This window comes from Solanum verrucosum, unplaced genomic scaffold (genome assembly GCF_900185275.1).
Source record: "Solanum verrucosum unplaced genomic scaffold, falcon-dt-bn FXZP01000699.1, whole genome shotgun sequence".
Taxonomy (NCBI): domain Eukaryota; kingdom Viridiplantae; phylum Streptophyta; class Magnoliopsida; order Solanales; family Solanaceae; genus Solanum; species Solanum verrucosum.
In genome coordinates this window covers 84,375-90,575 of record NW_026020469.1, presented here as the reverse complement: position 1 = coordinate 90,575, position 6,201 = coordinate 84,375, and positions in this window count along the sequence as shown.

Sequence of the window (6,201 nt, the reverse complement as noted above, 5' to 3'; positions counted from 1 at the left end):
TGCTTAAAATTTTTCAGATTTTCGTATACTTGCCAAAAACGACTATTTCCAGATTTTTAAACTTCTTTCTAGTTGAGTGATGCTACAAAAACATCATTTAATCCTTGTAAATAATCACTCCGAATCTTATTCTTCTTCCAAATATTAGTATTATTTGTGTCTTTATCACCAAATCTCGTTCATGAAGATGTTGCATTCTTGAGTTCATCCTGATAAATCATTTTCTTGTCCCTTGGATATGTTGAGTTCAGCCAATACGTCCTTGACAATCACTTAGTTTGTGACCTCGTCAGTGTAGATAAATTGCTCATTCAACTTGTTTCTAGCAATAGCCAAGTGACAGAGACTTTCGTAATAATAGAATTGATTGTCTTGTAGAATAATATGATATGAAAGTATTTTCACGTGAAAAAAATATCTTTCTTGAGATCAAACTTCATAATTTCCTGCAATTTCATAATCAATAAACCTTGACACGATTAATCAGAATAAATAATTTGTATTGATATTTGATTCACTCTAATATTTTCACCGATAAGAGTGATGTTATATTTTGCATGCATATTAATAAAATTATTATATAATAAATAATAATCATAAGGTACATAAGTGCACAAATTGCTCTATGACATGGTACTTTCAAACCATTTTAATGAAATTAAAATTGATGTCTTGTGTTAAGCGATCTCATAACCATTGGGGTACTATTCAATAGGGTCGCTTTAAAACCCTTTAAATCCTTCAGAGATTTTCATATAATCTTTATCTATCTAGCTAGACATGAAAATAATTTATTATATGTATTCAAGTTTTTCATATATTGTCAGACTGAAACAAATTCCATTCCATCCACCTTAGGAGAATACATTTCCATAAAATAATGTCAGGATTTTTGCGAAACTTTATTTTCAAAAACACAAGTCGTGCTTTATATTTTATATTTTTACTATCGCATAATAATTCATTTGTACCCCACTGACATTATATCTTGGTATATGGACAATATAAGCCCAAAACATCACTTTTTCAAGTGAATACAAATATACTTGAATTGTATTTTCTTTGGTCAATCATGTATCTGTCAACTCTCAACAGATTTAATATCAAGATCTTCATGACCATTTATAATTTTGAGTGTTACATTATATTAAAGATATCGTCAACGATTATTTGATATCGATTTTAATGTGACATAACTTTTCAAGATCACTTTATTTTTCATCATGTAATTTCCAGGTACCTGAACCTTTATTTTTCATCATGTAATTTCCAGGTACCTGAACCTTTGCCAAGATTTTTATAAAGTGTTATGTCATGGTGCTCTTTCTAAAGCATTTACCTCATTATTATGACCATCTTGATCATTTGCTCCTTTGTCTTTCGAATCGATTAATTTATCACGCTTCAGGCGTGCCATAAATTATGTCCTTCAAGAACTTTTCACTGAAGCATTTATAACTGGATTATAACATAGGGTCAGTGAATGCGTCTGACAATTGACTTAAATTATCTCTTCAATGAGGATGATATCAATGATAATTCATTATGTATAACTTATTTTTCAATTGCTTATCTCCCCCTGATGTTAGAGAATCTAACAGTCACCCAACCTTATTTGGGGACTCATCTTTGTGCATTATGTAATGGTGGAGCAATAATATACCGCACATTTAAATTTCTAGATGAGAATAATTTGGTTCCTGACCCTGAACCAATTGTGATAGGGGAACTTTGTTGGCTTGATACGTACAAGTGTTGCTACATTTTAAATAACACATCTCATACCAAAAAAAATTTGAAAATTTTTGTTCTCATAACCAATGGTTTAGCTATAATTGGAGGCATATAATTTCTGCTTAAATCACTTGGATATTTATCAACATCATTAATATAGTTTTATAATTTGAAATGTGCTCTTGATTTATCAATTCGAGCAAACAACCTTCGCAAAAATCAAATTGCAAGTTGATAATAAAGCACATGTGATCATAACATAGATGCATCTATATAATAGTGAATGGTCTACATGGCGGGTGAACGGGTCCATATTCACCTTTTTATACATTTCAAATTTCTGGAGATAAAATCTCAACCTTAGTACAACGATAACTTTATCATGAGAACAAACAACACAAGAGAATTTTTGAAGAATTTATTATTTCTTCGATATATATAATCACATGAATTCTCTTTTATTTTCGTATCATATTTGAACCAGGATGATCATTAACCGGTCATGCCAACTGATATTTATTTCAATAAACTTCTAGTTTATTTTGCAGGTGATTCCATCATCATGTGCATATTTAGTTATCACAAACAACATGAAAACATGGGTAATCTTTCACACAAATATTTATAACCAACTTTTATTATAATAATATGAAGATCTTAAATCTTTCCATATTTTACAGTCTCAATATAATTTTTTTTCTTTGACTATTTCCTTGAAACTTAAAAAGTTTCTTTCGAGACTTGCTACAATTTTAATATCATGAACAATTTTATTTCTTTGGGTAGTAGCACAGTAGCTCACCAAACCTCACAATTAACATTGGATACTACCACATATTTCATAACACTGTTTGTGTGGTAAAAATCTCTTTCAAGGAGAAGCTTATATCATTATTGTCATGGTCAAAATCATTAAAAGCAAAACTTGTTTCTTGATTTACTTTTTTCATTAGTATCTTCTCCCTTTTGTTTAATATCTGGCAAAATATTTTTTGATGCACGGAGATACATAACCAATGATAATTTTTGTGGCAAGAAATTATTTCCTTCTTTTGCCCTTTCGGTAGTTCATACTAAAACATACCATAATATTTGTGATGTACTAAAAGTACTTGACCAATGATCATTTATACCAAAATCAATTTCTTTATTCTCTCTAACCTTCCATAGGGGTGAGTTGTGGTATATATTAAATCATACATGAGTATGTCCTTATTTATAATTTTCATCATCGCTTGACACATTTATTTTCAAGAATGGTCAACTTTTCATGATACTTACCACAAGTCACATTCTCTTCAAGGAATCGACTATAATCATATATACATTTCATAATTATTTTTTTCATTAGAAATTCATTGTCATGTTTTGAAATTTATCATATTAATATGACATACCTCGACATCACTTTGAAAAATCAAGTGTACCACCACTTTTTCTTCCTTTTATTTGATGGAAGATTTATAAACTTATCAAATTATCATGTCTCACAACAAACATGTGTCTAATGACCTTTCATACTATTTTGATGTCAATAATTAGCTTCACCCTTTAAAAAGATCATTTTGAGAACTCATAATGTTCTTTCTTTTATGATTATCACAATGATGATTATTATAATTTTATCCCTTCACGTCCATATTCATATGTTCAAGCTATCACACTCACTTCAAAGAATGAAGCATATTTAATGAGACGGACTTTTATCAAGAGCATATCGATTTGCTCAATTATCGTTATATCATCAATATGCATTGGGACTTTAACCCAATGTCTTATCCATATAAAGGCGTGTTAGGCCAAAATATGATTGGACTTGAATCCAAAATCTTATATTTTTATCATCATAATGCATCGGAACTCAAATCTAATGTCTTACCCTTTTGGTGCGATGAAACTTGAATCAACCGTCTTACCCTCAATCAATGACATTATATATAGTCCAAAATAAAATTCACCCTTAAGCCTTTAAAATATTGTTATTCATCTTAGATATAAATTCGGCACATGTATATAGAATATTTCTCTAAATATTTTCTTCAATAATCACGACTGAATCATATATTATTGCTTCAGGAGCAATAGGCTAGAAAGAGAGCATCCCCTTTGTCATTTTTATCAATTACTAATATATATGAAATCAATATCACAATTCGTTTTCAAAATGTTATTCTTTAGGAATAAAATCAAATATACAATGACTCAATTCTTCTCAATTTCAATAAACACTAATCGTTTATAACAACAAATATAGTATAGTCCCATAAAATGTACACTGACCTAACTTTACCTTAGAGGTAGAACCATTATTTTGATAGATAAAAATCACATATATTAACCTTAGTTGTAAAACTCTTAATATTATCAACTTAATCACACATAAAAGTATATACTATATTTTATTTATTTAATAACTCAGCCAGCTATTGATGTCAATAGATCACGTGACAGTACAAAATTATACTATTGAGTTATGTCACTAAAAAGGCGAGATTATTATTCACGACTTAATTATTATATCAGTCTCCCATTTTACCCGTTGTGATTAGGTTAAAATTTCCATCATTGTTGGGTATTTAGGTTCCACCCTTGTTCAATAATATCCCTATTCTTAACCTCAAAATGATTCTCCTTTTTCTTGATTCTTAGTTATACCATTTTCTCTATTCAAATCTCAATTTTCTTGAAGACAATTCAATTCTTTTCTTCTTTTCCTCTCTTATTCTTTGTTCAAATACCTTTTTTTGGTTCTTAACAATCAATAAAACCAAATTCAACATTAACACATTAAACTCTCCACCATTGGTTGTGAGTAGCTATAAAACTTGAATCTTCAAGTCATGAATTAAAATGTCCTGCAAACTTTATCAAACACATAAGATTCTTCTCATATTTTAGAGAATTTAAATTATAAATAAAAATGAAACTGGTAGATAAAGAAAAGTATTAAAGTAACTCTAATGATATTAATGCATCCCACTAGCCAAATTAGAGTAAATAAACTAGGACCATACCTTATGGAATAGAGTAAATAAATTAGGAGCATACTTTATTCTATGTTCATAATGCAATCATAATATAAATTTCTTACCGAAACATGAAGCTTCAAATACTTACGATAGAAGAGAATAAAAATATAGCTCAAAATTTGAAGATTAAAACTTCGTGCTGATAACGTGTTATAAAATAAAGACAACTAAAATCATATGAAAGAGCAAAAAAAGAGAAGATAAAAAGTAGACAAGTAAGAGGTGTAACTAATTTTTAGTGTTCACTTCATTAACCATTTGTAGTGTCTTTTATAGACACAAAAGGGTAATATATTTCTTGGAGAAGGGAGCTTGCTACAGTAATTTTACTTGGTCATCAATTTGCCACAATGTGAGGCATACATGGCATCCAATTTTACAACATCAACTTCAATTTTTAATTTTTTTACCCCACTCTCACCCCGTACCCCAGCCCCCTACTCCCCCCCCCCCCTCAAAGAAAAATTAAGTTTGTTTTTAAAAAATATTTCCAATTTCAAATTTTTATTTTCATCCCACCCCACCCCCCCTACCCTCGACCCCCTCTCCCCGCCACCCCCCCCCCCCCACTCCCCCAAAAAAAATTAAAAAATTAAAGTTTATTTCTAAAAATTATTTTCAAATTTCAAATTCTTATTTTTCATCCCCCTCCCCCCCCCCCCCCCACCCCCAAAAAAAATTAAAGTTTGTTTTTAAAATATATTTCCACTTTCAAATTTTTACATTTTCACCCTAGCCCCTTCCAAAAAAATAATTTTAAGTTTTCAATTTCAATTTTTTATTTTTTCACCCTTACCCTTCCCCCCCCCCCCCCCCAATCATCTCCTCACCCCACTCCAAAAAAAAAAAATTAAGTTTGTTATTAAAAAATATTTTCAATTTTAAATTTTTATTTTTTCATCCCGCACCCCCTACCCGCGACCCCCTCCCAATCAGCCCCCCACCCCCTTCCAAAAAAAAATTAAGTTTATCTTCAAAGATATTTTCAATTTCAAAATTTTATTTTTTCATCCACCCCACCCCCAACCTTCCGCCCGGTCAGCCCCCCACCCCTCCAAAAAAAAATTAAGTTTGTCTTTAAAAATAATTTCAATTTCAATTTTTTATTTTTTCATCCCACCCCACCTCCTATACGCAACAACCCCCCCCCCCCAGGTCGGCCCCACACACCCTCCAAGAAAAAATTTAAGTTTGTTTTTAAAAATATTTTCAATTTCAAATTTTTATTTTCATTCATAAATCAAACACAAAAATTCGAAAAATATTTTCCAATCACCAATCAAACATGAGAAAATAAGTCCAAAATCTACTTGTTTTTTAGGAAAACATTTTTCTTCGTACCAAACACACCCTAATTCTTCCTTCTTTGGCCTAGCTCATTTGGTAATTCTCATTATTTTACTCATCAGTTTTATATATAATTTTTTCCCAAAATTTA